We start from the raw sequence: 25,532 nt of genomic DNA, 5'->3' as shown, positions 1-25,532 counted from the left end.
TGTATGAGTCAGTGTTTTTCTGTGTGTCAGTGTGTGTGTGTGTATGTGTCAGTGTGAGTATCTGTGTGTATGTGTCCGTGTGTGCAGCTGTGAAGTATCTGGGTGTATGTGGCACTGTCTGTATCTGTGTGTGTATATGGCAGTTTGTGAGTATCTGTGTGTATGTGTCCGTATGTATATCTGTGGTGTATCCGTGTGTATGTTTCAGAATGTGTGTTCCAGTGTTTGTGTATCTATCTGTGAAGTATTGTATTTGTCAGTGTGTGTGTTTATATCATGGAGTAACAGGACACCGGTGAGAATCTCCATACGCTGAGAATAATGAAGTGGAAGCACAGTCAGGAGCGCTATTATACCTGATGTTGCTACACATTCGCGAAGCCGCGCCTCCTTAGAACCCCGCCACCTTTTATTGGCCGCCATCTCACTGTATGCAAATGCAGCCATGATCCCTGTGCGTGGATTGGCGGATGGAGTTCTGAGTGGGAGGGAACGATGAGGAGGTGCATCTATGTCTCCTAGACATTGTCCAGATTTACAGAAGGGCTAAGGCAGGGAAAGGGTCTTACACAGCGTAGTGTGCATAATATAAGTTTAACTCCTAATGAGCAGGACACGATTTTCAGACTCTTGAACATAACAACAGCAATCAAGGCAGCATACTTGAGAGCTCTGCACAATCCTGTGATCCAGAGGGAAAACAACTTTCTGTAGGGCTCAACTGATTAATGGAACGCAGTGCCACTAGAATTCTGTAACTAGACAAGGTAATCACTTTATTATTCCTTACAATATCCATTCAAATCTTAGAAAATAGCACGGAGCGAGAGATACTCTGCTTGTATCTGCATGCTGATATTCATGGTTTATGTGAGTGATTTTTAGTCTTTAATTTTTCCTTTGGAGTCGTCAGACTAAGTCTACATTTAGACTGGGAATTCAGTTGGGAGGAGATTTTAGATTTTATTTGGATTAGAGAGTTCTATTTTCATCGCCTGCTGTGGTGCCTGAAGTCTGCTTATTATTTGGCTTTTTAATAAATTACAGCTGTGTCAGATTTGAGCGAACGTTGTCATTAGGGTGTAAATGCTCATGTTATTAAAAATAAACTTTGTGAAAGATGGCTTTGTAGATTTTTGTTTAGTAAATCTATACTTTGTGTTTTCATGAGGGGATGTTTCCTGAATTTGTATTTTGAATGCTTGTAATTCGATCCGAGGTAATTGTAATGTTGTCAAGTGTACGTTTTGTACATTGGTGAGCAATCTATGAGGAGAGACTGGTTTTAGATTAGAAAAAACGAGGGGCAGCTTTGTATATCTTCAACAAGACCTCTTGAAGTCTATTTTATATCTCAAAATCTGAAAATATAGACTACTAATAGAAGAAGCACACTGTTTTGCTCTATCCCACATATATACAATATGACAGCAGCACATATATACATCCAAGCATGTAACACGCTTTGCACATCGTTGGTACATCATAAATAAAAAGGCTTGCACAAGTCTTGTTTAGTTGTATGTATTATGGGTGTTGTACATGACAGCTTTGTGTATCAATGTGTACGTTATTAGTTGACATCACATGTGTACCAATGTTATGAGTTCACTTGTCATAAAAAAACATTCATTTTAAATTATGTTTGTTTAAAATTATTCTTCAGCAAGTTTTGCTTGAAACCAGTGATGCTTTGGGGAAATTAGAAATTTGTATTGGTATTATACATAGCTGAAATGCCAGTGTGGATTGATCTAACATACAACAAGTACTGCGATTTGAATTCATCTTTTACAAAACATTTGATACATGACGAGCATTCGTAAATAAGGTGATATATGTGCAAGCACTGTAGATAAAGTTCACTTTCAAGCTAATGTTAAGACTAAATATTGTAACTTGTAAAGAGTTGAAATAGAGAAAGGATCAGATTCTGACATTCAAAGATGCTTACTATATACAGTTAATCAAATTGAATACTATACCAGGTGTTGGCCATATCCACCCATCAATTAGTGATGAGTCTACCAGATAGCATAGTCCCTAATTATATCTTCCTTATCAATATGTCATTGGTAGCTATAGAATGTAATTTATAATTGTCCTGCAGCAAAAAAAAGGTCTATTGTAAACATGAAATGTAGAGATGTTCTCAGCATATGCATGTAAGATAACATGCATGTTCTTTTGTATTATTAATTTCTAAAATATTTTACCAGGAAGGATGCATTGATATTTCTGTCAATTTCAAGTATGACCTAACCCCCACTATCACCTAGGTATATCACATGGTTCCCAGACCAAACTGAATTTGCAATTGGTAAAATTCCTAAAACCGCTAATTTAAACTACCTAATGCTATTCTGGGACCATATACGCGAATTAAAGGGAAATTAGAGATTAAAATTACCCCTCATTTAGTCTGCTACTGGTGCCAAAAAGAATCCTACCAGTGAGTTATGGTATAAGTAGTTTATCCCTAAAGAGCAGTTCCACTTATCACTTAGGATAAATGGAACCACTCTGTAAATTGATAGCTTTACTGCTGTGTCTGTCAGTTTACACATAGCTTGGTTGGTTGTTTAGTAAATTGGACTATGCTAAGATAATGGCAGAATCGCAATCTGTGCATGCACTGTCCATGCATTGGCTCTTTCTGCTGGAAGGAGAGAGAGCGCAATCCAAATTTTGCTTGCAACGTGGACACGGCATGCAAAACTTTGACAAAATTGGCAAAGCCAGCTCAAAATCAACGTTTCTGGCTTGCTGATTTACAAGAGCCTACGGTGGAGCTGTAAATCTTTAATATTGGCATAATTTCAAGCTGAAACACTGTGTATAGTGCATGACGGCCAGCGGTTGTGAATATTACTGAAAACATCATGAGTGAGAATTAGAAGGATGCATGGGAATAAGACATCATAATTTCTGGTGTGCACAGTTGGCATTAGTTGCATATGGTATACAAATAGACATGCACAATGAATAATACTGTCGCTGTAAAAAAAAAAAAAAATCCTGTAAAATTAAAATTGGCAAACGTGGCTTCCAATTCCAGTGGGTACTGATAACATATTTTGAGCCGGCTACTGAGTTAAATCATCAAATATAACATTTGTTTGTTGATATTCTTCATTTAGATCTGTTTATTTTGTTATATATACTAGGTGTCATGGGCTAAAAATGTTGTAAATTGTAGACCAAATGTAGTAGAACAATATAATAGAAATAAAGTAATGAATATATACCTCAATTTATATACATTTTCAAAATTGTAAATTGATTATATGGTATTTGCAGGCAGTGAATGCAATTTTCCATCCTCTTAGCGCCTTTGCGTACTTTTTTGAGAAACAGCAGGAAGTAAAGAATGTAAAATAAAATGCCCCCCCTTCCACTATGCTCACTGCTACTACTCCACACACCTTTCCATACACTTAATTTTGACAAATTATAGAACCATCTATACATATTTGTTTACACAATGTTATAACAGTGGCTTTTTAAAGTGCAATTAACCTTCCAGTGCCTGTTTTATAAAATATATAATATGCTGTATAGTATTTAATTCTTATAAACAAAAAATATTGTGTCCTGAACTGTGTCTCTGTAGCTTCTTAACCTGCCCAGGGAGAGGTTGAGGGTGGGGTTCTGAAGGTGAAAGAACAACTGCTTTTAAAAACACACTCCAGAAGCTTTGTTGTAAATTGTTGATGTGTTTTATACATCCATTTAACAAGTTGAGATGGAGAGAGAGCTAATTTCTTAATGCTTCACCTTCACTATATTTAGTACTTTATCATGTCTCTAGGTTGGATGTTCTGTTTCCTTCCAGCAGGGCTGAACTAGTCTTTTAACTTTTTTAAGAAGATGATGAAATACGCCCTTTAAGTTGGGAAGTAACTGTACACCAATATATTTAATGGTTAAAGTGACCCTGTTACCATCTGGGGAGTTTGCATAATTTGCAAAGACACCCAACGGTGACATTTCCGCTGGTAGGGTCCGGTACCCGAGGGGCAGATAAAATGAGTTTAACTTACCTGGACCTGTCTCTCATGGGAGCCACCATCTTCTTCTGGTTGGTCCTCTTCTGAAGTGACAGGAGCCAAATGTGCAAGAGTACAGCATTGAAATCATGAAGGTTCCCGCGAGACCACGGGGCCCTCCATAGACAGAGCCAATTTACTGATAACTGATGGGGGATTGACACTTCTAGATGGTGGTAGCTCCGCCCAGTGTCTGTAAGTGTCAGGTGTAGGAAAAATATTTAGACAAAGTAGTTTACTTTGTCTCAGTATATCTTTTGACTCTATTGGAATTTCAGGGAAATAAAGGCGTTATTTTTTAACAAATACTCATTTTGCTCTAAATGTATTGATAGTACCATGCTAATCCTTCACAGAAATTGTTAGTTCAAGCAGTGCCGGTTTGTAGCATTTTCATAATACAGTGGCTCATGTCCTCTTTAGTATTAGATTGTTTTATTGTATTCAAGGCACAAATGGTGCAGTGTTTCATACTAGAAACTAAAATGATTTTTAAAAAATTATTTATTTTTGCAGTGTATATAGCTATCACGACGCGCATGTGGTACCCCAACGGCAATCCACATGCTTTTCAATAACAGTTATAACAGTAGGGTACATGGTAATACTTGCACAATTTTATATTAATAAAAGAGGTCAGTTCTATTTCGAGTAGCTTATGTATAGGTTTAGTACGTGAAACAAGAAGATGTTAATGCATAGAGATTTGTCGATCAGCTTTTCTTTGAGACTTGTATAAGATTGTATGTTCAGTAAGAGTAAACATGCGCCAGTACAGTAAGAGTAAATAGGAAGGTAGCATGCCATGTCATATACTGCTAAACTATGCCTCATCTTGTGTTTTTAGTGAATTAGCTTTGGGAAAAGGGAAGTATGTCGTCACAGCAACAGTGAAGTGATTTAACTCCAAAATGACAGAGAATTGAGCAGGGAACCTACAAATTTAGTTTGCTGACGTGCATATTATGTGAAGAGTGTGAAAACTGGCAACTGGCCTTGTTACATCCTGGTTTGGTTAGCTCAGTGGAGCTAAACGCAAAAGGCAGCAATTGCCTATAGAAACTGCCTTCAAAGACTTCTCATTGAACTGCATTGGGAAGTCTGTGATTGGACAACCACGGAAAGTCTGGGCGAGGTTAGCAGAGGAGGACTTGCAGAGCCAGCAGATAAGAGAACTTTAGTTTTTGCAAGCTGTTTTTAGATATACCCACAATGATGACAATGCATAATTAAGCCCTTAAGGACGGCAGGTGTGCTATGCCGTCCTTGGGGACCGGCTCTAAACGCCGGGGGGTGGCATAGCACGTCCCCAACGTTCTTTCTACTTACCTGGTAGCCCAGGGAGTCCCCCTCTGTCCTTTTCAGCCCCCCTGGGCCATGTGATCGCGGCATAGCCGTCCAAGGCAGTGCCAGCAGGGGGAGTGCCTGTTTAAAACAGTGTAAAATTGAATTATAGTATGGCAGCTCAGGAATGAAAATTACCCCCATGATGGCATACCATTTGCAATAGTAGACAACCCAAGATATTGCAAATGGGGTATGTGACCAAGTGGCTACTACAAAGGACTGGACATACCCCATTTGCAAAACCTTGGGTTGTCTACAAATGGGGTATGTGACCAAGTGGCTACTACAAAGGACTGGACATACCCCATTTGCAATACCTTGGGTTGTCTACTTTTGCAAATGGTATGCCATCATGGGGGTAATTCTTATTCCTGGGCTACCATATGGCAAAGACAAAGTAACCAATCTGGCGAATTTCAATGTGAAAAAAGTGAAAAATTTAACATGCTATATTTGACCCTGTAACTTCCCAAAACGCCATAAAACCTGTACATAGGGGGTACTGTTTTACACGTGAGACATCGCTGAATACAAATATGTGTATTGTATTGCAGTAAAAGCAAACCATATTATGACATTCACAGTTAGAATGTCTCGTAGAACTAAAAATGTTTTTTACATTCTTGTTTTCTCCCATTTTTTTTTTACATTTTATTCATATTAAATTATGTTTCATACCTAAATATTTGATGTTAAATGAAATCCCTGTTTTCCCTGAATAAAATTATATATAATAAGTGTAGGTGCATATAATATGAAAGAGGCGAATTACGCCTGAACAGACATATAGCGCAAATTCAAGTTTTTGTTTACGTTTTGTTTTGATCACATCGTGCACATTTGGCTCAGTCCTTAACCCTTTCACGACCGCGGACGGTTCAGGACCGTCAGCGGTAAAACGTGCGTTTGGACCGCTGACGGTCCTGAACCGTCATAGCGGAAAACGGGCTGCAGGAAGCGATCAAAGATCGCTCTTGCCCGTACTATGATGTAACTATCTGCCAGACATCCCAGGCAGATAGTAACATCCAATTACGGTGTGTGAGCGATCCGCGATCGCTCACAATTGGCTGCTGTCAAAGTGGGTGTTACAAACACTCACTTTGACAGTGATCTCTGCCCCTCTCTCCTCTGTAGCGTTTTGTGAGGAGAGAGAGACAGAGATCGTGATAGTTTGTTGCAGCAGAGTGTTCCAGAGAGTTGTAAAAAGTATCAGCAGTGAATTCAAAATCCATTTTAACCCCTTCCCTGCCAGATCTGTTTCAGCAGTGCATTTGTACTGTCTGTCTTTTTTTTTTTTGCCCTTAAAGGGTTAAATTTGTTTTAAAAATATTTGTCTTAGTCTGTCTTAGTCTGTCTTAGTCTGTTTTAGTCTGTTTTAGTCTGTCTTAGTCTGTCGTAGTCTGTCGTAGTCTGTCGTAGTCTGTCGTAGTCAGTCAGTTTCCTTCCCCCAAATCTCCATTAGATTTTTGTGACAGGAGTTAGTTTAGGGATTGCTGTTTAGTCTGTTTTAGTAAAAAAAAAAAAAAAAAAAAGTATAAAAAAAAATTTGTGTGTTTGTAATTTGTTTTAGTCGTGTGTAAAACATGCAGCGTATGTATAACTTGCAGGAGGCATATGCCTTCTTGGCGTCAGACTCTGACGCCACTGACACTGCGTCAGATTTTGACCCAGGTCAGTTTTCTGACATGTCTAGTCAAGACGACATGTCATCTGTGTGTGAGCCGGCTGAAGAAAGAAGCTGTGCTTCCTCTGCTATGCCAAATGTGGAGGAGGACTGGGTACCTCCACAGTTAGCCGAGCCCAACGTCCCCCCTTTTAGTGCCAACGCAGGCATTAATGTTAATGTGGATGGCTTCTCCCCAATGCAGTATGTAGAACTATTTTTAGGGGATACCATCTGGGAGGAGATTGCTTCCCAGACTAACTTGTATGCTACCCAATTTATTGACAACAATCCAGGTAGCTATACAGCCAGGGAGCATGACTGGCATCCCACAGATGTCCCAGAGCTTAAAAAATTCTGGGCTCTCACATCGCTCATGGGGATTATAAAAAAGCCATCGATTCGCTCATACTGGAGCACCAACCCAATAATGTCGAGTCCAGTATTCTCCCAAACCATGCCTAGAGCCAGATACGAGTTACTGCTGAGATTTTTACATTTCAGTGACAATACCCTCTGTCACCCTAGAGATCACCCCCAATACGATAGGCTTTATAAAATACGCCCACTGCTAGACCATTTTCAGGACAAATTTTCGGATGTTTATACCCCCCAACAAAATTTATCCATAGATGAATCTCTAATGAAATACAAAGGGAGATTAGGGTTCAGACAATACATCCCCTCAAAGCGCTCTAGGTATGGCATTAAACTGTACAAACTGTGTGAGAGCGAAAGCGGATACACATTTGCCTTTCGTGTATATGAGGGGAAAGATGGTCAACTGGACCCTCCTGACTGTCCTGACTCCCTGGGGACAAGTGGGAAACTTGTATGGGACCTACTAAACCCCTTGTTTAATAAAGGTTACCACCTTTATGTGGATAATTTTTATAGTAGTGTCCGTCTATTTAAAACCCTTTATGCTTTACAGACACTGGCCTGCGGCACTGCCAGAAAAAATTCCAAAGATTTTCCACGATCTCTCATAGATGCAAAATTAAAAAAAGGCGAATGTAAAGCACTTCGGAAAGCTGAGGTGCTTGCACTAAAATTTAGGGACAAGAAGGATGTCCAAATGCTCACCACCATCCATGATGAACGCATGTCCGACGTCTCTGTCCGGGGCAAAGTAGAGTCCAAACCGGTTTGCATCAGGGCGTATAATAAGTACATGGGTGGTGTTGATTTGGCTGATCAGCTTATGCAGCCGTATCTTATTTTACGAAAAACCAAAGCATGGTATAAAAAGGTGGCTATATATCTGATGCAAATAGCAACCCACAACTCATTTTTACTTTTTAAAAAAAATAATCCAGGGAAAATCACCTTTCTCCAATTTCAATTGAAAATAATTTCTTTAACAATTTATGGAGATGGACAAGTTCCAACAACGGTGCAAGCTGAGTCCAGACATTTTATTTTTAAGTTACCGCCAACTGCTAGAAAAAAAAACCCCCAGAAACGTTGCCGGGTCTGTTTTAAAAACGGGAAAAGGACAGACACCCCTTTTCACTGTCCTGATTGTCCTTCGAAACCAGGACTCTGTGTAGGAACATGTTTCAAGCAGTACCACACAGAACAGTTGTAAGAAGTGTTCCTGAATTTTTATTTTATTTTCTGTTTCTTTGGAAAGCAGCCATTTTTTTGTTAGTCAGTTTCCTTCCCCCAAATCTCCATTTAGATTCTATTTGCAGGAGTCAGTTTAAAGATTGCTGCTAAATGTACATTTGCTACCTGCACATTTGGCCTAACAAGTTTTCTGGCAGTAACACATAACCAGCTGTCCAAAACCAGATGACGTGTGCATAAAAACCAGAATAAAGAAAATACCACTACACTTTCTTTGGGGGGCAAAATGGTTGGGGGAAAGAAGTCAAAACACCCCATCCTCTATAACATTTGATGTCTACTTTATAAAAATATATACTATACATATTGGCATGATGGTAACATTAACTGGGGGGTACAAAAATATGTCAAACTGAAGATAGACCAAGCATACCTATATATCAAGTTGAAAAACTGACATGTACAAGTTCTGATTGTTGCCTTTTGGCCCCCAAACAACCCGGCAACCATATACATGGGGGGTATCACTGTACTCAAGAGATATTGCTGAACATATTGGGCAGTGTTTGGCAGTGACACGTAACAGGATCTGTTAATTCATGCCTAAAGTACAATGTGTGTGACAAAGAAACAAAAAAAGATTACTATCCAAAAGTTTGACAAAGGCTGGTGGTAGAATTCAGTGCATGAAAAGTGTTAAAATACCACAATTTAAAATGCCCTGGGTTGTCTACTTTTCAAAAATATATGGTTTGATGGGGGTAAAATACATTGGCTCAAATGGGACATGGGCGCAGGTTGATTACATGTCAAAATTCCAAGTTGGGAAACTGATAAGCGCACCTGCCAAACGTGGCCTTTTAGCCCCCAAAGAACCCGACAAGCCTATGCATGGGTGGTATCACTGTATTCAGGAGATCTTGCTGAACACATATTGGGGTGTTGTTTGGCAGTGACACATAACAGGATCTGATAATTCAGGACTAAAGTACAAGGTGTGTGAAAAAAACTGAAAAAAATGTACTAACTCAATGTTTGACAAAGCCTGGTGGTAGAATTAGTGCATGGAAAGTGTAAAAATTCCACCATGTGAAATACCCTAGGGTGTCTACTTTTCAAAAATATATGGTTTGATGGGGGTAAAATACATTGGCCGGCTTCAAAAATGTCCCAAATAGGACATGCATGCAGGTTGACTACATGTCAAAATTCCGAGCTGGGAAACTGATATGCGCACCTGCAAAATGTGGCCTTTTAGCCCCCAAACAACCCAAAACACCTATACATGGGGGGTATCCCTGTACTCGGGAGATGTTACTGAACACATGTTGGGGTGTTGTTTGGCAGTGACACATAACAGGATCTGTTAATTCATGCCTAAAGTACAATGTGTGTGAAAAAAACAGAAAAAAAATTACTAACTCAATGTTTGACAAAGCCTGGTGGTAGAATTAGTGCATGGAAAGTGTAAAAATTCCACCATGTGAAATACCCTAGGGTGTCTACTTTTCAAAAATATATGGTTTGATGGGGGTAAAATACATTGGCCGGCTTCAAAAATGTCCCAAATAGGACATGCATGCAGGTTGACTACATGTCAAAATTCCGAGCTGGGAAACTGATATGCGCACCTGCAAAATGTGGCCTTTTAGCCCCCAAACAACCCAAAACACCTATACATGGGGGGTATCCCTGTACTCGGGAGATGTTACTGAACACATGTTGGGGTGTTGTTTGGCAGTGACACATAACAGGATCTGTTAATTCATGCCTAAAGTACAATGTGTGTGAAAAAAACAGAAAAAAAATTACTAACTCAATGTTTGACAAAGCCTGGTGGTAGAATTAGTGCATGGAAAGTGTAAAAATTCCACCATGTGAAATACCCTAGGGTGTCTACTTTTCAAAAATATATGGTTTGATGGGGGTAAAATACATTGGCCGGCTTCAAAAATGTCCCAAATAGGACATGCATGCAGGTTGACTACATGTCAAAATTCCGAGCTGGGAAACTGATATGCGCACCTGCAAAATGTGGCCTTTTAGCCCCCAAACAACCCAAAACACCTATACATGGGGGGTATCCCTGTACTCGGGAGATGTTACTGAACACATGTTGGGGTGTTGTTTGGCAGTGACACATAACAGGATCTGTTAATTCATGCCTAAAGTACAATGTGTGTGAAAAAAACAGAAAAAAAATTACTAACTCAATGTTTGACAAAGCCTGGTGGTAGAATTAGTGCATGGAAAGTGTAAAAATTCCACCATGTGAAATACCCTAGGGTGTCTACTTTTCAAAAATATATGGTTTGATGGGGGTAAAATACATTGGCCGGCTTCAAAAATGTCCCAAATAGGACATGCATGCAGGTTGACTACATGTCAAAATTCCGAGCTGGGAAACTGATATGCGCACCTGCAAAATGTGGCCTTTTAGCCCCCAAACAACCCAAAACACCTATACATGGGGGGTATCCCTGTACTCGGGAGATGTTACTGAACACATATTGGGGTGTTGTTTGGCAGTGACACATAACAGGATCTGTTAATTCATGCCTAAAGTACAATGTGTGTGAAAAAAACAGAACAAAAATTACTAACTCAATGTTTGACAAAGCCTGGTGGTAGAATTAGTGCATGGAAAGTGTAAAAATTCCACCATGTGAAATACCCTAGGGTGTCTACTTTTCAAAAATATATGGTTTGATGGGGGTAAAATACATTGGCCAGCTTCAAAAATGTCCCAAATAGGACATGCATGCAGGTTGACTACATGTCAAAATTCCGAGCTGGGAAACTGATATGCGCACCTGCAAAATGTGGCCTTTTAGCCCCCAAACAACCCAAAACACCTATACATGGGGGGTATCCCTGTACTCGGGAGATGTTACTGAACACATATTGGGGTGTTGTTTGGTAGTGACACCTAACAAAATCTGTGAATTTATACCTGAATTGCAATTTATGTGAAAAAAATAAAAAAAATAAACTACCTATGCAAAGTTTGACAAAGGTTTATGGTAAAATGGCTGCATAGAAAGTATCAAAATATTCTTAGATGAATACCCTGGGTTATCTAGTTTAAGAAAAATATATACATGTGGGGTGTTTTTTGGAGATTTATGACATAACAGTGGTACAATGTCACTATTGATACATTTGAAAAATGTAAATTTTGAAACCGCAATTTCCTACTTGTACTTATAGCCCTATAACTTGCAAATAAAAGCAAAAAAACACGTAAACATTGGGTGTTTTTAAACTAAGGACAAAATGTTTAATCTATTTAGCAGTTTGTTTCATTCGATTTTGTAGATCAGTAAAATATTTTTTAAGTAGAAGTCAAAAAACACGTTTTTTTGGGTTTTTTTCACCATATTTTACTATTTTTTTTAAAGTAAATGATATGAAATGATACAAATAATGGTATGTAAAGAAAGCCCTTCTTGTCCTGAAAAAAACAATATATAACTTGTATGGGAACAGTAAATGAGAGAGCGGAAAATTACAGCTAAACACAAACACCACAAAAGTGTTAAAATAGCTCTGGTCCTTAACGTACAAACATCGCAAAAACAGTCCGGTCCTGAAGGGGTTAAGGGGTTAAATGCATGCATATTTTCATTTGGAGTATATCTACAAAATAGTGTTGTTTTATTTTTATTTTTTTTGTATTTGGGCAGTGGAGTGTCCATTTAAGCTACAATTCTTCTGCTGCTTAGAGTATCCTTTTAAATTCGTGCTGTAGCAATTGTGATTGTCAGGGTAGGATGTTATATTAGCTATGGTTTTTTTTATTCATTATCATATGAAGAAGACTGTGGAGGTAAATCCTGGCTAATTTATTTGTTTGGGTGTAAAATCAAAGGAATCTAATTAGTTTGTACCACCTGAAAAGCATTAATGCACAAGTCTAGAAACTATCTTGTTAACCCTTATAATGAGAATGCGCATACAGCTTGCATGACACTTGTGACCCCCTACTTGTTTTCTAAATTATTTATAGCTTTAGACAGTGCTCGCTGGAAACTCATGCAGCCAAACTGACTTTATTTGGTGACAGTATAGGAATTAATCCCGAATAATTTATGAGTTATAACAATTCTTGATAATTTGACGGTATTTTCTTCTTATTTACTTAAGTTGAATCTTTGTACATTTCAGACAAATTGAACTGAATGTATTGAACTTGGAAGCAGCAAACTAGAAGACTTACCTCCCAGATTGCAGCGACAGCATGGGTTATCGTTAGTGTTGGTTATGAAATATGTTTCCAGCATGCCATAGCTAACAAAGCTTTTAAAAGGGGACAGTTGCTTCACGCATTCTAATAGCTTACTAAAAGTCTTTTTGCATTTTTTTTGTTTTTTTAAATTCTTTATTTTGTCTCACTTCAAGAGGAATGGCATCAAGTTCACATTGGGTAAAACAGCACTTTGTACATCAACAAAGAAAGTCATAGGTACGATTGTCATCACAGTAAAATAGTGTTCATATATAGCAAAGAGTAGCGAGAGAGAAGTATATAGAGAGGTATTTTATTTATAATGGTAGCATGAAGTGCTGTAGCGCACAGATATCGTATGTGAGCCCCCTGGGTTGGAGGTTGAGTGGGCGTAAGGATGTTGCCTTAATGTAAGTGGGCCTCCCTGGGGGTAGACCCCCTTTGTTGTAGGCTTCGCAAGGAGTACCGGTAAAAGTGGTATTTTATAGGTGGTGGTGGGGGGGGGTATAGTGTTGTGTTGCTAACAATATTATTATAATAACTCGCCGGTGAGCCGATTGGGATAAATGACCTCAGGAGCGGGCGGATGGTCTGAATCTGGGCAAGATTAACCCTTCGGTGGCTGCCCCAGAGCCCTCGGGTAGCGTAGGATCTAGAGTTGTAGTGGAGTGTGCTAACGAGAGGCTAGGGTGTCGCAGTGTTAAACTAGAAAAATAAAGAAAGACAAAGAAAAGTTAAGCATAACTATAACAAAATGTAAGCTGTTAAGCTGTTTGGTGGAATGTGGGGGTAAGTCTCTGAGTGTGGCTGGTTATCCCCATGAGTCTCTGGGCCTGTCTAGGTCACATCGCTGGTAAGTTGTGAGGGTCTCGGTGCTCGAAGCGTGAATTTCCGGATCGTCGCTGGGTCCAGGCGTGACAAGTTCATTGCGGTATTCTTCGTATTTTGCAGAATGCCCAGCGTGCTCATGTGGTCCTCCAGTACCTTGTAGGTTCCAGTTCTGTCAATCGTGCCTTGCACTGTGTACAGGAGTGCTCATGGCAGTCCCCATCTGTAAGGGATCTCTCTTTCTCTCAGTTGCTGCCGAAGGAGTCTCAGGGGCCGACGCCAGGCTAGCGTATTTCTGGTGAGGTCTGGGAATATTAGTAGCGAGGCTCCCTCAAATGTGATCAGGGTTTTCCCTTTTATCGCTGCTTGAAGCAGTGCTTTATCTTGCAGAGATTGGAGAATTAGGTCTGGTGTTGCTGAAGATGGTACACCTGCCAGTTTGGGAAGGCGAAACATGCCTTCAAGTTTAATCGCTTTAGCGTTTTTAGGCGGGAGAAGGGCAGCTATGAATCTCCTGATAAAATGAGGTAAGTCCTCCATAGTCACGGTTTCTTATTATTATTATTATTATTATTAAAAATTCTTAAGAAACGCAGTCTTGTTACCCATAGGGTCTCGATGCGCATACCAGCAATAAAAACAGATAAAACAATATCCAGCAAACAACAGCATTAAAATCAAGCGCATTTAAACCAGGGTTTCTGGGATCCCCTGTATCTTTTACCCCTTAAGGACACATGACATGTCATGATTCCCTTTTATTCCAGAAGTTTGGTCCTTAAGGGGTTAAATTGTATCATCTTCTTTGGTGTTCCATGGCGTCTATCTTCTCATCTGCTTGTTGCTGCCACCGCTTTAGGTCCTCCAGGCCCTGTTCCACTGCACTAAGTCTGGCATGCGTACTGTGTGCAGCTTCAAGCTGGGTGACTTGCGTTGCTACACCGTCCACAGCTTTTTGGAAGCGGGCCATGTCCCCCGCTATGTTGGTGCGTAGCTCGGCGAGCATTGTGCGAAGTTGCGCTGCTGTGACCGGCTCCCTTTCCGCACTCCCGGGTGGCTTTCGGTGTTGGCTTTATCGGTGTGGAGGCTCCCCCTTCTGGGCTGTGGGTAAAGTCCTCAGAGTAGCAGGAGGATTTGTCTCAGAGGGCCACCATGTTGTCCCATGCGGCTTGCTGTGATCTCCTGAACAGTTCCCCAATGCTCTGACCCGGCGGACTTTTGTCGGCCTTTGTTTTTTTATGTTTGCGGCCCATGGTGTTCCCAGCGGTCGGGTAGGTACTTTCTGGAGTTGGATTTCTAAAGAAAAAACTGCTTAATTTAGGCTTTGGTTGAGGAGCTCAGGTCAGATGCGACTGCTCTGGCTCATGGCTAGGCTCCGCCCCGCATCTTTTTGCATTTCTAAAACAACAGCAAAAAAAGCTATTTTATTTATAAAACTGTGATGGTAGAGACATATGTCCCATTATTGCTTGTTTAAAGGAACATTATAGTCACACAGACCATGTCATATCAATGACGTGGTCTGGATAAAGTCAGTGATCCTTTAGTCTTAATTTTAAACTTTTTGAGAAACTTTATTGTTTTTACATTGTAGGGTTAAATTCACCTCTAGTGGCTCTCTTGGGTCTCCAATTCATTGATTCTATGTGAGGAGCAATGGATTAGAGGAGATTGCAAAGACATCAGCAAGCATGCTGTCACCTTCGATGGTGGAATCTTCGGAAGAGAAGTCCCGGAGAGGTAAACAAGGTGAGTAATATTTATCTAACTTTAATTTTTAATTATGTCTAGTACTATACCTCTGCATAGCATCCTGTAAAGATAGACGTTCCCCTCAGTGGGCAACAGGGTTTTCCAAAATAGTGAGAAGTGAATTTCAAATTTAAGGCCAATATAACTAATGTTCCCAGCATCAGTGTCACCTCAGCTTTTACATGTAAAAGATTCAGTGATTCAATTACCCTTTATTTACCTTTTTCCAGCAGCGAAACTCAGTCCTTCCAGCTTGCTCTTCCGCCTCCCTTTTGATGGTGTTTTACTGACTTCTTCTCCAATCACATACTTCTTTTAGAGAAGGATTGTGGGCAAAACGCACATGCGTGATATTGGCTGCACTCTGCCAATCAAATGCTTCTCATAGATAACATGAATGGAAGGGGTAGGGGGGATTATGAATGGAAGGGGTAGGGGGGGATTATGAATGGAAGGGGTAGATAATATTGAAATGTTAAGAACTGAGTCTGACTTGGTTCTCCTTGTGAAAGTACAATCTGGTTACTCTTACATCCACTAGAGGTGTGTTTAGCCCTGCAATGTAAACATTGCTGTATCTCTGAAATGACAATGTGCTACATTGTACACAGGCCACTTTTTTTTTTTTTTAGAAGAAGTGGTCTTGCTGCTTATAGTGTAGCTTTAAAGGGACACAATAATCACCAAAACAACTTCAAGTTTATGAAGCAGTTTTTGTGCATAGGTTATGCCCCTGCAGTTTCATTGCTCAATTCTCACTGTGTGCCGTGGCACCCTGGGGCGTTGCGACGGGCACAGAGGGGAGCTGTAAGATATTTTCCTGGTGCTATGATGACAGCACCGGAAACTGTGCCTCCCTCTCTCCTTCCGGCTCTGCAGGATTGGAGGGGAGTTCAGACATCTCCCTCTCCAGCCCGCTAGCACTGTAATGCTGGCAGCCGGAAGTGGAGGGAGAGAGGGCCCATGGGGAGCTCTAAGCTGCAGCTCCGCCGGGTTCTCCTTTCGCGAGCTCGGAGCATTGCCGCAGTTACCACAAGTAGGGGGGATATTAAAATAATAATTTTTTTAAAATTAAATTAAAATACTTTTATTAATAATAAAAAAAAGTATATCTTTATCTGCCCTCCTACCCCCACAGACCCCTATACACACAATTACCCCCCACATATACACACAGTGCCACCCACATATACACACAGTGCCTCCCTCTCTCCTGCCGGCTCTGCAGGATGTAAAGGGAAGCTAAAGAAACAGATCTAGCATTATATTTTGTTTCCTAATCCTCCCTGTCCCATATAAATTATTTTATAAAAAGGAACTAAAAGTTCAGAGGTTTCTTAGAGTTCTGCCAGTCATCCAAAGCCCTCCCCTCTATTGAAATTAGTGCAAGGAGAACTCCTACAAACCCTTCAATCTGCTAGTGCATATGGAATAGCAAAAGCTCTATGCTTTCCCAATAATGCCAATGGTGATATGTGTTATCAACCTCAATTCAGAGGCTTCAATGCATATGGAGACGCTGACCCGGAAAGCACCTCTAGTGACCGTCTGAGTGACTGCCGCTAGAGGCGTCCCTAGGCAGTAATGTAAAAATTGCCTTTTCCCTGAACCAGATATCAGATATTAACTTTTTATAGCCTGCTCTTTAAATTGAACTTTAAACACAGGAAGCTCCTGCAAGCTCTACCAAGCTGTTAACAGAGCAGAAGAGAAATTCTAAATTAAACAAATTTTGCAATAAATTAAGTGTAAACATTAGATCTCACTTTACAGTAAGTGTTTATGAAGGATGTGTAAGTCATATGCAGGGATTTGTGACTAGGGCTGCGTTAAGAAAGTGATTTAACACTGACTGCATGGGCATAAACTATACACCAAAGCTGCCTCGTTAGGCTAAAGTTGTTTTAGTGGCTATAGTTTCCCTTTAAATATTTTAATATCTCTGGTAGTCACATTGGGCTCTAGCAAACCTTATGATCATCAAACACACTGCTCTACTTACAGGTATTTACTTTATGGTTATTTACTAAAGTGAGAATTCAAAGGGAAGTTCAATTTTTTTTTTTAATTCTTTATTTTGGTCACTCAGCATGTTTAAAAGAAATACATTATGTGGGCTGTTGCCTTTAGAGTTCACATACAGTAATAAAAGCATAGTTATTATCTTGTACATAGCATCATGCAGAGTTATTTTTTTTATTTTTTTTAAACAAGTTAGTCAACAGGTATAATACAATAAGATAAGCCCCACTGGGCATATGAATGAGGTATATTCAATAACGGTATGTCTCGCGTAAGCTTAAGTGCTCGGGGGATTTACATCTCCAGGGATTTACGTGTTTTAACTCTATTATGGGGGGTGGGGAGGAGAAGTCGGAGCTAGCGCTAGAATGAACATCTCTTACATATGACCACACTATGTGCGATCCCATTTGCATAAGGCTGTATTTCAATGACATGAGATTTTAAATGGGGAGATATATCAGCCCACTCTAAAGTTTCTAGATATGTAAGGTATTTAAGATTATGAGATCAAAAGCAAAGTAGTAGAGTAATAACCATTAAGCAAAATAACATTTATAACTTGGTGAGTATAATCACGAGTTGTGGTGGTGGAGTTTGTGGCATCCTGAAGGATGTAAAATCGTCCGTTCAGTATAGTTCTCTAGGCTGTGTCACCTGCTGGGTATAAATTCCCTTACTGTAGTGGGGTCTAACCGGGTCAAGGTGGTCGTGGACTCCGTTCGCGGAGCCGTCAGGCCCAGCCAGCCCAGATGTTAGTCTAGTTCCTGTGGGCTCCTCACCCAGTAGGTAGTCCCTTGGAAGGTGAAAGTGTTGTAGGCTCGGTTGAAGTGATTTGCGCCAGCTGAGTGTGCTCCTCGTCAAGTCAGGGAACAGCAATATATGGGAGTCCTCGAATGACAGAGGTGTTTTCCCTCGGGCCTCTGCTAATGAAGCGGTCTTGTCTTGAAGGGTTTGAAACCTCACAATAAGGTCTGCTGTATCAGTTGGGGGTGCTTTTGCCATCCATCTATTTTCACGTGTTTTACGTAGTTACATAGTTACATAGCTGAAAAGAGACTTGCGTCCATCAAGTTCAGCCTTCCTCACATTTGTTTTTTGCTGTTGATCCAAAAGAAGGCAAAAAAAAAAAAAACCCAGTTTGAAGCACTTCTAATTTTGCAACAAGCTAGGAAAAAAATTCCTTCTTGACCCCAGTTATTACCCTACATTGAAATATTATATCCTTGAATATTCTGTTTTTGCAAGTATGCATCTAGTAGCTGTTTGAACACCTGTATGGACTCTGATAAAAGCACTTCTTCAGGCAGAGAATTCCACATCCTCATTGTTCTTACAGTAAAAAAAAACCTTTTCCTTTGCCTTAGACGAAATCTTCTTTCTTCCAGTCTAAATGCATGACCTCGTGTCCTATGTAAAGTCCGGTTTGTGAATAGATTTCCACACAATGGTTTGTATTGGCCCAGAATATATGTGTATAATCTTATCATATCTCCTCTGAGGCAACGTTTTTCTAAACTAAATAGGTTTAAATTTGTTAACCTTTCTTCATAGCTGATATGTTCCATTCCTTTTATTAATTTTGTAGCCCGCTTACGCACTTTTTCTAGTGCCATAATATCCTTCTTTAGAACAGGTGCCCAAAATTGCACAGCATATTCAAGATGTGGTCTAACCAGTGATTTATAAAGAGGCAAAATGATATTCTCATCCCGGGAATGAATGCCCTTTTTCATACATGACAATACCTTACTGGCCTTGGCCACTGCTGATTGACATTGTTGCATATTGTGTTGTCTATAACAATTCCAAAGTCCTTTTCGTGTGTTGTTATCCCTAATTCGCTTCCATTAAGGGTATACGTTGCTTGTGTATTCTTTACGCCAAAGTGCATAACTTTGCATTTTTCAACATTAAATTTCATCTGCCATTTGAGTGCCCAGTCGCAGTCTATTTAAATCCCTCTGCAGCAAAGTAATATCTTGCTCACATTGTATTATTTTACAGAGTTTTGTGTCATCTGCAAACACTGAAACATGTATTTTAATGCTTTCTTCAAGATCATTTATAAACATGTTAAATAGAAGGGGTCCCAGAACAGACCCCTGAGGGACACCACTTGCCACCTCTGTCCAGCTTGAAAATTTACCATTAACGACAACTCTTTGTACTCTATTTTTAAGCCAATGTTCTACCCAAAAAGAAGCATTTTCATCTAGACCGATTTACTTGAGTTTGAACACTAATCTATTGTGTGGAACTGTTTCAAATGCCTTGGCAAAATCCAAATAGATCACATCCACTGCAACACCCTGATCTATACTTCTACTTACTTCTTAGTAGAACGCAATCAAGTTAGTTTGACATGACCTATGCTTCATCAAACCATGCTGTTTTTTGCTGATAACCATCTTTTTCGCAAGGAATTCTTGAATATTATCCCTTAATAACCTTTCAAATATTTTCCCAGCCACAGAAGTTAAGCTCACAGGTCTCTTATTTCCAGACAAGGATTTTGAGCCCTTTTTGAATATAGGAACCTGTTTAGGTTGTAGTAATGTTGCCAATAGGCGCCTCATATGGTGTGGGAGATCGGCAAATCCTATGTCATCAGGTACCCCTCTGATCTTTAAGTTATTTTTCCTTCTGTTGTCCTCCAGGGCCTCCACTTTCTCGACTGTGCCAAGTTGTTGCTTGTGGAGATCTGAAATTCTCTGTTCCAGAATAGTTATGCGTGTGTCTTGGGAGTTTGCAGTGGCCTTTAGGAGGGTAAGCCTTGTGGTGGCCCCCTCTATGGCCTCCTTGAAGCTTGCTCGGTCAGCAGCTAAGTCTTGCCTGAGTTCTGTAAACATTTTTGTCAACAAGGTTGCAGTGACCGGGTCTCCTGCTGGAGGTGTCTTGGTCTTGTGCCCTTTGGACGGATTTATCCATGCGCCTTCTCCCAGGTCTGGGTAGGCTTCCTCTGAGAAGTCGGAAAATCCATCTTCCCCACAGCCATTTTCTCCCATGCAGCCTTCTGTGAGTTCCGCAGGAGTTTGCCGATGTTGTGGCTGTGAGGGAGTTTGTCCGGCCTTGGTTTTTTGTTTTTCGTATCCATCATCACCTCTCCGACAGGTAGACAAGGTATGGGAGAGGTAGGTGCCTAATTTCCGCCAATAAATCTGTTTTTTTGCTTGCGTTGGTACGGAGCTTTCCAAGATGCGTCCGTGCTGGTCTGCAGCTAGCTCCACCCGAGAAGTTCAAATTTAACCCCTTAAGGACCGGATTTTTTTGCGATGTTGTACATTTGCGACCAGGCATCTTTTTGACACTTTTGTGGTGTTTGTGTTTAGCTGTAATTTTCCGCTCTCTCATTTACTGTTCCCATACAAATTATATATAGTTTTTTTCAGGACAAAAGGGGCTTTCTTTACATACCATTATTTATATAATCTCATGTAATTTAATTTTAGAAAAATGAAAAAATATGATGAAAAATTGAAAAAAATACACGTTTTTTGAATTTTATGTGAAAAATCTTTTACTCATCTACAAAAGCGAATGAAAAAAACTGCTAAATAGATTCAAAATGTTGTCCTGAGTTCAAAAATACCCAGTGTTTACATGCTTTTTGCTATTTTTTTGCATGTTATAGGGCTATAAGTACAAGTAGGATATTGCGGTTTCAAAACATACATTTTTAAAATGTATCAATAGTGACATTGTAACACTATTATCTGTCATAAATTGCTAAATAACACCCCACATGTACATATTTTTTTAAAAGTAGACAACCCAGGGTATTCAATATGGGGTATGTCCAGACTTTTTTAGTAGCCACTTAGTCGCAAACACTGGCCAAAGTTAGCGTTCATATTTGTTTGTGTGTGAAAAAAGTAAAAAACTAAATTGAACGCTAATTTTGGCCAGTGTTTGTGACTAAGTGGTTACTAAAAAAGACTGGACATACCCCATTTGCAATACCTTGGGTTGTCTTCTTTTGCAAATGGTATGCCATCATGGGGGTAATTCTCATTCCTGGGCTACCATACGCTCTCAAAGGCAACGTAACCAACCTGGCCATTTTCAATGTAAAAATATTTGACCCATATATTTGACCCTGTAACTTTCAAAAACGCTATAAAACCTGTACATGGGGGGTCCTGTTCTACTCAGGAGACTTTGCTGAACACAAATATTAGTGTTTAAAAACTGGAAAATGTATCACAACAATTATATCATCAGTAAAAGTGCTGTTTGTGTGTGAAAAATGCAAAAAAAGTCACTTTCACTGACAATATCATCGCTGTGATATGTTTTACTGTTTTGAATCACTAATATTTGTGTTCAGCGAAGTCTCCCGAGTAAAACAGTACCCCTCATGTACAGGTTTTAGGGTGTCGTAGAACGTTACAGGGTAAAATACAGTGATAGCAAATTAAATTCTCTGTACTTTCGGCCTGGGTTGGCAGGCAGGTCCCTTAAATTGCAATCAATAAAATAACTTAATTATGTAAAAATATTACATAAATACGCACGTAGAATTTAAATATATATGCATATTTATATATTTGAAGTCTACGTGTATATTTATATAATTATTTATGTAATTTTGTATATGGACATATGAATAGTTCGCATTCTTTTTATTTATTTATATATACATAGATATATATACAATTTCATTCTAAGTGTATTTTGATATAAATATATATATATTAATATCAAAATACAGTTAGAATAAAATTTCGTATAGATATATAATTTGTTTTTAAATTTTTATTATTATTTTTAATTTTTTTTATTTAATTTAAATTATTTATTATTCGTATTTTATAATAATATATATATACAATATATATAGTTATTATATATATTATATATATACGTGTGTAAATTAATTATAAGTGTATTTTTATATTAATATATGTACATATTAATATAAAAATACACTTAGCATGACATTATATATATGATATATAGACATATATTATATAGGTATAATATATGTCTATATATCATATATATACACATATATAATAATATATATTTTTTTTATTAACTATAACCTTAAATTTTTTTTTGATTTTACACTGATTTTACAGTTGCAGGGAGACTGCCTGTCAGCACAGACAGTCCCCCTGCAGGCAGAGACTAGGACACCTATTGTGACCATGTGGTCGCCCTGTTGGGCGATCACATGGCCACAGGGGTCCTAAACCGCCATGGGGAGACTGTCTGGGCTGCAGGCAGTCTCCCCACACCGGGAGCACCGCCGATCGCCGCCGGGGGAACGACGGCGATCGGGTAAGTACATTGGACGGTTAGGACGGTTCAGGACCGTCACCGGTCGGCAACGCAAAAATGCAGATGACGGTCCTGAACCGTCCTCCGTCCTTAAGGGGTTAAAGTCAGAGTAGCCAAACATGGAGCATAGCTGAGTTAGAGATTTTTTCTAGTTTGGCAATCTTGAACTTAGATTTAAAAATAACTTTGAACTTTGAATTCACTTGAATTTTCACTTTAGTAAATAATCCTGTCAGTATTTTCCAGCCTGTATATAATTGTGCTTTAGGATGGACCTTATGACTCACCAGTTCCCAAAAACTGCCGGCTATAAGCACACGTGACTAATTAGCCATGTGCTCGTTAGAAAAGGCACTGGAAATGTTTTTATGAGGTGTGACTGGGATGTTTATTAACTAAATAAAGAACTGCAGTGAATTAACAGAACACTACAAACACCAAGTAGTGGTTATGGTATCAGGACTGCCCTGGCAACCCCCAGTATAAGTAGTGAAAACGTTAAAGATTTAGTTGATGCTTCCCTCCTCGTCTGTCTTCTTCCAATGCTGAGATCTGGAAGCTCCTTTCCTAAGCCTTGTAGTGCAGGGCTGCCTCATTGGCTAAGAGTTTCTGAGAGTTCTCAGCCAATAATCAAAGCCCTGTATCGTCACTTAAGAAGTCAAACCATTACTAAATTTACATAGGGGGGGGGGCTCCAGGACACTCCTGGCACCATAACCCTTGTGGTGCGCTATTATGGTTATGGTGCTTGAAGTGTTCTTTTAAAATTCAAATTAGAATCTCACTTGATATCTACGTATCGCAAATCCGCCTATTTAGCATATCAAGTCACAAACTAGTTCTCTATTACATATTAAATATGAAGTGAGCATGTACTTATTTCATACTGTCTTGAATATTATAGATGGTCCATCTACAACAATGAACAATACAAATGAATAGACAAGCTTCTGGAGTTCGAATTGTTAAAATCCATTATAATTCCAACAATAATTCATATAAAATGCTCTGAGCTCCACTTTAAAGCCTTATTTTATCTGTTTGACACGTTTTTTGCACAAAAGCCTGCATGGACAAGATGCTGGCACCATGACCATTTTAGCAACCTCAATTCACTATGGTACCTATACTATTCATTTAAAAAATCTCTAGAAAAGTTTTTTTATATATCATATGTATATGTATATCATATGTGTACCCAATCTGAAGAAATGTTTTGCCAAAGTAGCAAATACTTTACATTTTTTTGTTCTTGGCCTCAGTGCAGCCAGCATTTAATTTGCAACAATATCTGAGCACCACCCACACATGGTTTAATTTTAAATATATACACTGAGGTAGTATTTAAAGAAAAAAATAAGTTTTATATATATATATATATATATATATATATATATATATATATATATATATAAATACATACATACACACACACACATATATATATATATATATATATATATATATATATGTGTGTGTGTGTGTATGTATTTATATATATATAAAACTTTTTTTTTTCTTTAAATACTACCTCAGTGTATATATTTAAAATTAAACCATGTGTGGGTGGTGCTCAGATATTGTTGCAATATATATTCTTTTTAGTTTAAATTGAAACGTTGGTGTTGGCTAATATTTCGATGTTGAGCTTTTAAAGAAAAATGTGAGCAATAACAATCCTAACCTCAAAATTGTAAGTCTGACTTTAACTGAAAAAGGAATTAGCTGTGTCTCAGTGTTGCCATTATATGAAAGAATAGCAACACTCGAATAGAGGAAACACGTCAGCATATGCAGCAGGCTTCTCGGCTGATTGCGGGAATGGGAAATAAAACTGCATTCTTTGGAGTCAGCAATAACAACTTAAGCTGCGCTTGGTGTCTGCCCAGAGGAAATTCCTTCTTCAGATACAACGGGTTGTTGAGGACTTGAACAGTTCACTCTAATTAGCTGCATTGATTACACCATCAGCACCTCGAATTGAATGCACACTGCATTTCATTTTAAAGCTTTTCAACTTGCAGATGGGAGAAATCAAATAGGCTGCTGGGTGCCAGCTAAGTGTTTTATTAAGCATGTGCCATTAAGCTGAGAGATGGACAAAGTGCCCTTTGTTTTCTCAGCAAGCAATTCAGTATGCCCTGTGTTTATTGATCTAATATTGCTTTCTAGCAGAGCTAATTTGGAAACTTTTGGGTACAACTACAGAAATATAAGATGTTTACATTCTGCATTTAGGGTAAACAGAAATATCTGCTCAAGAGTTTTAAACTACCCGACTGAAGATAGCAGGTTGCCCCTTGTCATTATTACAAGTCAGATGAATATTGAAAATGTCTAGAAAAAAAGAGCTACTCCACCAGGGTATATATGGACACCACCTTATAGTGATTTACCTTTGCTAAAACACATATATGTAGAGGGACATCATGTAAAAATTGCTTTCTGTCTCATGATTCTCAACCACAGTTATGGCAAAAAAGTATCAGAAAACCACCAGTTTAACAAGTAACATTGATCCTGATTTGAGGGCTATCCTTGTTGTAGATCAAAAGACTATATTACAAACATCAAAGGTAGATGATTAGAGGAGTGACATCATTCAAAAGTTGGGTGAAATATTTTAAAAGGACACTCCACGTTTAGAAGTTTTTCTTGCAAACTTACCATAACTGTAAAATGTTTTGCTGTTTTTGATACTTTCTTCATAATACCTGGCGCCCAAAGTCTCTTCCAGCTAAACTAAGTGTTTAGTATGGTAGAGGGTAAAGTAGGTAGGGGG

The 25,532-nt window shown here is 39.0% G+C and overlaps 1 protein-coding gene across 2 annotated transcripts in view; it reads left to right on the top strand.

Moving 5' to 3' along the window:
* The first annotated feature begins 554 nt into the window (after positions 1 to 554).
* TIAM2 (TIAM Rac1 associated GEF 2) overlaps positions 555 to 25,532 on the top strand; it is a 370,710-nt gene continuing 345,732 nt past the window's right edge. For both annotated transcript variants that reach the window (XM_063443422.1, XM_063443421.1), the window contains exon 1: positions 555 to 767. The gene's annotated coding sequence lies outside the window, so the exon portion shown is untranslated. The remainder of the gene's footprint in view (positions 768 to 25,532) is intronic.

The sequence above is a fragment of the Pelobates fuscus genome, chromosome 2 (assembly GCF_036172605.1).
Source record: "Pelobates fuscus isolate aPelFus1 chromosome 2, aPelFus1.pri, whole genome shotgun sequence".
Taxonomy (NCBI): Eukaryota; Metazoa; Chordata; class Amphibia; order Anura; family Pelobatidae; genus Pelobates; species Pelobates fuscus.
This window is presented reverse-complemented; position numbering and strand designations above follow the sequence as displayed.